Raw genomic sequence first — 9,416 nt, forward strand, 5'->3', positions numbered from 1 at the left:
GCCTTCTTTAAAAGGCCAATCCACTCTAAATCACCATTAAGTAAGTGCCATCCAACCAGACAAGACACAAAAATCAAGGCAAGGGAAAGGTGCCTGAAATGTGGCTATGCAAGCAAAAATTCACTGAGCAAGAGTTCAATGTGCTTGCAGAGCCTGAGGTGGTCCATGCAGAGGAGCTGCATGGGTCCCAAAATCACAAAACATCACAGTAGCAGGAGGACGTCATCTGGGCTGAAAATCCGGCACAAGGTGGTGGCCGTAGGACATGTCACACGGGACAGTGAGGACATGCGCAAGAGATGAAATATCATCAAAGAGTCTGCACCCTCATTTCCAACCACCGGCAGGAGACAGCAGCCAGTGGTGGAGGAACTGTTGCCCCGCTGCAGCTGACATGCTGGGAGGAGGCAGTGACCAGCACCCACCACATGGCAGGCCTGGAGGGTGTGGGAACGAAAGAGGTGGGGGCCAGCAGCAAGGAAGACCCTGGTGAATACCTGAGTGAATAATGGGCCCATTGCACAACAACGCTAATAGCATGTTGACATACACATACTTCCATGCACCCAGCTGAGAGTAACCCAGACAATGCACAAGCAAGCAATGTGACACCTCATGACAGTACATCGGGAGGCATGGAAGCTGTGAGCACCCTTAAATATTCACGATATAGTAGGAGAAGGCCATGATGTAGGACATTTACAACTACCATGGAACATCAGGTATCATGGACAATCCCTAATCAGCATTCCAAGCATCCATGTACAGGCGCATCAGCCAACCCGCTGACACATACGTAATGTCTGGCACTAAATCAACATCTTTAGATGGGTGGCTCAAACTGACAACAAGTGCAACTGACCAGTAGCTGCAAGGCCTCCATGAAGATTGTGTCCCACTTAATATTCACGCTCACACCCTCAAAGCTAGCAGGGCACCCCTCAGCTGACAGTACACCAGGATACACAAGCAACATTGGGACAGCCCTACATGGGCACATGCTACCTTGCACAAGTGTGAAGCACATGACACCACAGTCCAAGCACGGCACACATTCCAGACTGTTCATATGCACATACAACCCCTAAGCCAATAAACCATCATTTTTATCTGCCATGTGAAGAAGGCCCACATGGAGCCGCAGCACCATGTGACTCCATAGTAGATAGAACACTACATGAGAACACACCCTACACAATTCCATCAAGGATATTGATGCACTATGTCATGCTCCCACCAGACACAAAAAACAGCCAGGACCCCATTGAAGGCAACAGCACCTATGGCACACCTGTCCCACGAAGTGACAAAAAGGGAACAGCACATGTGACACCCAGGAAGGGAAGTGCCCACAAGACCCCAAAACACCCCTGTCCAAGGTCACTGCCGTTGCCACCTCTGGGGGCACAGGCACAAATGCCACAGATGTGCCATCAACACCCAAGTGCCGACAACAGACAAGGGACCAGGCCACTGCACCCACTGGCACAACAGCACCTGCATCTGCCACCACTGCCTCAACCTCTGTAGCTTCCCCTGTGAGGCAAATGTCCTGGATTCATCCCCCCTTCCCAGCATATCACCCATGCTGCCACACCCTCCCGCTTGTCAACTCACCATGCCCTCCATTGGCACCCTCCGAGAACACAGATTCTCAAACTCAGAATGATGAGGAGCAAGCAGGCTAGGCATCTGGCATCAAGTGTAGGTGCTTCTATTCATCTCCCAGGCCAGTGCAGGAACACACCCTCAATGTTATCTGGGAGAGGCTCACCCAGCTGAAGCAGCACCAAGAGGCAATACAGCAGATAGCCCAAGGGCAACAGGGACACTCCCAGTCAATGTGGGATGCAGTGTCGGATGCCTCCTTGTGAGTGGTCACTGACCTGAACTCTATGTGTTGGCATACAGCAGACACCACTGTAAGCAACACCCTAATGAGCCAAAGGGTACAGGAGTTGGCTGAGCACATGTCTGCTACACATAAGACAATATCCAGGGTCATGACCCTCACAATGCAGCACCTCAGGGGCAATGAACCTGCCAGTTCTGTGCCGGCACCCAAACTGAGGGATCAGTGGCAAGCACACCACCAAAGCGCTCACAATGCCGCAAAATTCATGCAACCACACCTACAAGGAGTGACAAAAGGAGAAAGTAGTGGACACATTAATGGAACAGACTGGCGATTACATGGGTGTGTGGAGGGTCATGGTGTTGGGGAGGAGGGTGTGGATATGGTCATGGTGTTGGGTATGAGGGTGTGGGGAGGTTCATTGTGTTGAGGATAAGGGTGTGGGGAGGGTCATGGTGTTGGGGGATGAGGCATACAGTTGTACAATACACCACGTTGTACTACAGCCATTAGATCTAGTGCTCATTTAATCGCAGTGGTACATGTGGCAGTTACATGTACAGTGATAGGTGTCTATATGTGCTTTCAGAAATAGTTGTTAATGATGTCCTGCATGACAATAGGATCATCCCTTAATTCCTCACGTCTGTTGTTAGGTGCCCTGTTGTCATCTACATCCTCTTCATCATCTGAGTCAGGGCATTCAATGTCCTTATCTGGAGCTACGAATATATATTCCAGCATCTGCACATGTTGTGCAGCATAGCGCAAATGACAACAATTGTACCCACTTTTTCAGGACTGTATACTAGTGCCCCACTTGTCTGGTGGAGGCACCTGAACTTTCCCTTGAGTAGGCCAAATGTGCGTTCTATGCATGTCCTGCTCCTTATGTGGTGTGTCCCATTGTAGGCTGTCTCCTGTGGTTTACCAGGGTTCCTCACCAGTGTTAACAACCATGGTAGCAGCAGATAGCCCGAGTGTCCTACAGAAGGTAGGTTGAAGAGTGTTGAACATTACTGTGTTGCTTCTAAATGCTAATTTCATTCTGTGCTGGAGGTTTTTGTGTGCTCAAATGCATGTTGCGCTGACTCCCTGTACTGCACAAGGGGTATAACCACTGACAATGCTGACAAATGACTGATGGAAATTGTAGTCCAAAACATCTGGAAAGCCGAAGATTTCAGATCCATGATCTATACAGTTAAAAGGTCCACTTCCTCTGACATGTGAAATGAAATGAAATTATATTTCATTTATATCGCGCTCATACACAAGTGTTTCGGAGCGCGGACAAGCAAAGGGAAGGGAACAGAGGAGAACAAAAACGACGATCTTACTAGGCCGAGCGACAATAAAAACACGCAAGTGCATGGGAAAGGGAAAAGGGGGAAAGTGCATGGAAGGGGGTAGATGTGGAAATTGCGGAACAGATGAGAGAAGAGAATAAATATTAACAAGTAAATTAAATAAAAGCTATTTAGTGGTAGTGCAGCCAGCAAGTGGCAAGTACTATGTTAGCCAGATAGGGTATTTCTGAGAGTGCAGAAGAAAAGTGGGTGGGGGACTGTATGGGTACAGATACAGAGCCCAGTGCAAGTGGTGGTCTGGAGGCAGTGCAGGGGGGTGTCAGGGTGAGCAGGTACCTCGGCACGAAAGGCAGAGGGTGGCCAGGTGCACAGTGCCAGAGAAAGAACAGATCAGCAGGGGAGAAGAGGGGCAAAGGCAGAGCCGAAGAGGAAGGTCTTGAGGTGCTTCCGGAACCGGAGATGGTTCTCCTCAAGTTTCAAGGATGCAGGGAGGCTGTTCCAAAGGAGACCCCAGTCGAATGGAATCCAGTCAGGATCATGCAATACTATATATCTGCTATTGAGAATGGTTCCATTTTCAAACGGTCAAAGATGCATGTTGGTGTGGTCTGTTATGCTATTTTTAATCTGTCATGCAGACAGGAGATTATGGGCTACTTGAATATTACAGTGGAGTCAGGAACCACAAGACAAAAGGGGAGGGGGAAAAGGTGAGGATAAACAGCAAAAAGCAGTCCTACTAGACGTTGTGACATTCAAATCATGAAAGTACAGTAAAAAGAGTGCAGAGGGGGGCCCAGGGCTGAGGCAGGGTAAGTGCTAGGGGAGCCCATGGAAGGCAACTGCGCATGGAGACAGGGGTAAAGGTAACCATGCGAGGAATGGGGGTGGACCAGACTCGGTAGGCTAGTCAGGGACATTTTCCCATGGGAAGTGATGCTGATGGAATAGCAAAGACTGGTAGAAGGAGGACCTGGGCCCTGTAAGACTCAGAAGGCACCAGTCAGCCAGTTCTAGCAGCAGGGGGCATTTGCAGGGGAGGGGGAGAGGGAAGGAGGCGAAGAAGATGAAAGTCTTAAGGAGTTTCAGGAACTTAAAGAGATCCAGCTCAAGTCTGAGAGGGGCCAGGGAGGCTATTTCAGAGGGAGGCTCTTGCCGAGGAAAGAGATCTACCCAGCACTCTCTGCTTGGGGAACCGTTTGACCTGCAGAGAATCAGAGCTAGAGGACCGAAGGACTCTAGCTCAAAGGTATTTAGGGAAGGGAAGTTGGATATAGCACGGAACCAGGCCCCAGAAAGCCTTGTGGGTGATAGAGAGGGTCTTGGATTTGATCCTTGCAGCTATCGGGAGCTAGTGGAGAGGTTTTTGGGGTGGAGAGATGCAGTCTCTGGGCTTGAGGCCAACGATAAGTCTTGCAGTCCTATTCTTGATTAGTTGAAAAGGGCGGAGGGAGGAAAGCAGCAGATTGAGGAAGAGGCTGTTGCAATTCTCCATCCTATTGTAACGCTCACCTGATTCCCACGGAGGCGCAGGTCTGGCTTCGAGTGCTGATGCTTCTTCAATGGTGAAGCCCAGGACTCTGAAGATGGACAGGAAGGGCCCTCTACTCTGGCTTCTCCGGCTCGCAGGAATATTCCCCTGTGCGTGAAAAGGGAGTATTACCTACTGACTGAGTTATGCTCAAGCCTCCCACTCTCTTCCAACCCTCCACGATACCCTTCCACGATTCCCCGTGAAGTCTCACCTTAGGGTCAGGAAGGATGAGCTCTCCATCCTGCTTCGGATGCAGGGGTGCGTTGAAACCCAGTTACTTCACTGGATTGAGGATTGATGGGAGTTCAGGTAAGCTTGACTATTCAGGTAAGGCTCTGTAAAAGTTCTGTTGCAAGTTCAAAAGTCCAAGCTTAATAATAATGTTCATTGTCTTTTTGCAGCAAGCGCTAATGCTTATGTCTTTTTTCCCCTTAGGGGCCGGGGTTCGGAATGCCGGAGATATGGCGCCGACCCGAAGTGAAACGTGCAGTTCCAGTTCCAGTAAATGGCAGGTTAGTTCTGGATGAGCGCTCGGGAACTGTCTTTGCATACGCTCATTCAATGTCTTTGTCTTTTTTCCCCATAGGGGCCGGGGTCCGGAAAATGCCTGGAAGCGGCAAGACCCGAAATGAAATGGGAATGACCCAACAGGTAAGTCTTATTCCCTTCCTTCTCACACCTCTTATTCTTGTCTTTTTCTCTAGGCTCTGGGAAGTGGCTGGGTATCCGGATGATCGCTGCTGAAGATGGAGGCACCCAGGAAAGGTGAGTGAAATGCAGCGCTGCAGCGATCGTAACAAAATGCTTTTAAAAATGATGTCTTCCTTTTCAGGATCGTCGGTGTGATGTTTCCGTGGTGCAGATTTAGCTGGTAAGGTCTCTTGTCTCCCTTTGCAGGTGACCCAGGATGCTGACAGGCGTGCCTGAAGTCCAGATGCAGGAGCTGACACGGTGAGCGTCCAGCTGCGAGGAGCAGAACAACGCGAAGCGTGAGTTGCTGATCGGGTGTGGTTTAAATAGCTTTGGAAGAAGTTCCAAGTGTGTATCCTTCCTCCGATCAGGTATGTATCCTTCCCCGACCACACCCGGGTGGAAAGTAGTCCCACAGGTAAAGTAGTTCCATTCAGGCCTCAAGAGGGCCTGGATGTGGCAGCATGGTCTGCATCAGGTAAGTGCACATTAAAACACTTGAACACATGTCTAGCTTTATGAGCCTGGCGCCTAAGGCACCAGGACAGAGGTCCAACATGAACCTGGCGCCTAAGGCGCCAGGACTGCGTCCAAAGGGCCCCCGCTTGGGCCCGCTGGCACTCCCCTGGGGGAAATGATGCCTGCCTCTGGGGTTGCTGGGTCGGACCTGGCTCCTTGGAGGTAGGCATCATGACAGTACCCCCCCTCAAGGTCCCTCCCAAGGTTCTTCCCTCCGGGGGTTTGGGCTTGTTCGGAAATCTCCGGTGTAACCTTTGTACTAATCGAGGTGCGTGGACATGGTTACTAGGCTCCCACGATCTCTCCTGAGGTCCATATCCCTTCCAGTCAACAAGATAGAAGAGTTTCGACTTTACCACCTTGGAGTCTAAAATGTCTTTAACTTCGAATTCTAATTCCCCTTCAATTTTAACTGGATCTGGAGGCTTGGACAATCGGGTTCCTGGTTGTACTGGCTTCAAAAGTGATGCATGAAAAACTGGATGAATACGCATGTTGGACGGTAGATCCAGTTTAAAGGCCACTGGGTTGATTATAGCTTTGATGGGATAAGGTCCTATGAATCTGGGATTGAAGGTTCGCGGGCCCTTGAGGGGTAAATGTTTAGTTGCTAGCCATACCTGGTCTCCTACTTGGTAAGGAGGAGTTTTACTTCGGTGCAAATCAGCGTTTTCTTTATACTTTTTCTTGGCTTGCTGTAAATGAGTTGCAGCTTCTTTGAAGGCTCTGGTTATTGTGGAATGCAGATGATTTACTGCGGGCATTTCCAGGGTCAGAGGTGGATCTAGGTCAGAGGTCCAAGGATGGTGACCATACAAAGTATAAAAGGGGGTCTGTCCGGTTCCAGAATGCACTGAATTGTTGTATGCATATTCTGCGATCCAAAGGATGTCTTTCCAATTTAACTCGGATTGGTGTAACATGCACTGAAGATATTGCTCGAGAGTATGATTGGTTCTCTCAGTTTGTCCGTCGGTCTGGGGGTGGTGGCTGGTGGATAACCGCACATCTATTTGTGCTAGTTGGCAACACTTCTTCCAAAAATGTGAGATAAATTGACTTCCACGATCCGAGACTAATATGGAAGGGAAACCATGTATGCGAACTATATTCTCCAGGAATTCCTTGGCCAAGGTGGAAGCTGAAGGCAAACCCTTTAAAGGGATAAAGTGGGCCATTTTGGAGAATAGGTCCACAATTACAAGGATTGTGTTGTAACCAGCACAAGGAGGCAGATCTGTTATAAAGTCCATTGACAGGGTGTGCCATGGTGCCGGTGGAATCTCCAAGGGTTGAAGTAGGCCGGCTGGCCTTTTCTTTTGAGCCTTGTTTTGGGCGCAAATTCCACAAGACAGTACAAAAGACTTTATGTCTTTTCTCCAAGAAGGCCACCAGAAGTGGCGTTTGATTTTTTCCTCCGTTTTAGCGATACCAGGGTGTCCTTCCATTAAAGATTCATGATGATGGGCAATAACAAGTTCTTGCAATTCTTTACTTGGCAGAAACAACCGCTTCTGGAAGTAGGGTAAGTCATCCTTAACCGTGTAATGAGGACCCTTTTGACTCCATTCCAGTAAGGTTGAAGAGTCTTGAAGTTGTTTTACTTGCGTTTGGATATCCTCAATAGTTTGCAATGAAGTTAAGCCTAAGATTCTTTGCTCAGCTATGATGGGCACAGGTTCTAAGCTCGAATTAGGTTCTTCCATGCCAATCCGGGATAAGGCGTCCGCTTTTCCATTCTTGCAGCCAGTGCGATAGGTAATTACAAAATCAAATTCCGCAAATAATAGAGCCCATCGGAGTTGTCGTGAAGATTGAGCTTTGGCTGTCTTTAAATACTGTAAGTTTCTGTGGTCCGTAATTACGGTGATGGTGTGTCTTGCCCTGAGAAGGTAGTGACGCCAAGCCTTGAAAGCAGATTTGATGGCCAGTAACTCTTTATCGGTAATTGCGTAGTTGATTTCAGAAGGAGAAAATTTTCTGGACCAAAAGGCCACTGGGTGTAGTTGGTTAGTTTTTGGGTCTCTTTGCGACAGGACAGCTCCCATGGCCGAACTGGATGCATCGGTTTCCACTATGTACGGGAGATCTGGGTGCGGGTGCTTCAATACAGGTGCAGAGGTGAATTTGGTTTTCAGGTCCTGGAAGGCTTGTTCGGCCTCAAGAGTCCATTCGAAGCGTTTGTTTTTCTTTAGGAGAGCGGTGATGGGTTGGACTGTTCGGGAAAATTCTGGGATGAATCTTCGATAGAAATTGGCAAAGCCGAGCATGCTCTGAACTCCCTTCACCGAGTTTGGAGATGGCCATTTGAGGATGGCGTCCACCTTTCGCGAGTCCATTCGGACTCCTTGAGGTGTCAGGATGAATCCGAGAAACTCAACTTCTGTGGTATGAAAAACGCATTTTTCGAGTTTTGCAAATAGTCTGTGCTGGCGCAGTTTCTCAAGAACTGCCCTAACATGTTTTCTGTGATCAGATTCTGAAGAAGAGTACACCAGGATGTCGTCAATGTAAACAATGACACAGACATCGATAAGTTCCCGAAGAACATCATTCATAAAGTACTGAAAGGCGGCAGGTGCATTGCACAAACCGAAGGGCATCACCTGATATTCGAAGAGCCCTAATTTGGTGCGGAATGCAGTCTTCCATTCGTCGCCTTCTTTTATGCGCACCAGGTGATAAGCTCCTCGGAGATCTAACTTGGTGTACACACAAGCGTCTTTCACCTGGTCGATAAGCTCAGGGATCAAGGGCAGAGGATAACGATTCTTAATCGTTATTTGATTTAGGGCGCGATAGTCTATACACGTTCTAAGGTTGCCTTCTTTTTTCGGCACGAAGAACAGAGCTGAAGAGATAGGAGACTTGGACGGGTGAATAAAACCATTGGCTAGGTACTGATCTAAATACTGACGCAAATGCAGGTTCTCAGGTTCCGTAAGAGCATAAATCCTACTACAAGGTAGTTGAGCATTGGGTACCAGATCGATTTGGCAATCATAAGACCGATGGGGAGGTAACGTGTTAGCCTGTTCTTTCTGAAAAATGTCTTGGAATTCTTGGTATTCTGACGGTAGCTGTACAGGGGTGGAAGTTGCTGAGGCTAGACCCATAGCTGGATTTCTTGGATAACAAGTTGGTTCACAATCAGGAAAACTTATCTTCTTTGCTCGCCAGTCAATTCTGGGATTATGTGTTTCTAACCAAGGAATTCCAAGAATTACTTGAAATTGTGGGGCCTTGATCACATCAAACACGATTGCTTCCCGATGTCCATCCTGACCCACCAGTGTCACTTCAACAGTGGAATGCGTTACAGGCCCTGAGGTTATTTCGGTTCCATCTACTGTAGTAATGACATCTTGGGTTACTTTCGGGCGGAGAGGAAGCTTAATCCTGGAAGCCAATTCACGGTCTATGTAATTTCCAATAGCTCCACTGTCGATGTATGCTTTTATAGCATGCAGCTGCTGAGGCTGTTTTGGGTCCACGAGCACCATTGGCA

The sequence above is a fragment of the Ambystoma mexicanum genome, chromosome 14 (genome assembly GCF_040938575.1).
Source record: "Ambystoma mexicanum isolate Mex_15411 chromosome 14, UKY_AmexF1_1, whole genome shotgun sequence".
Classification (NCBI taxonomy): Eukaryota; Metazoa; Chordata; class Amphibia; order Caudata; family Ambystomatidae; genus Ambystoma; species Ambystoma mexicanum.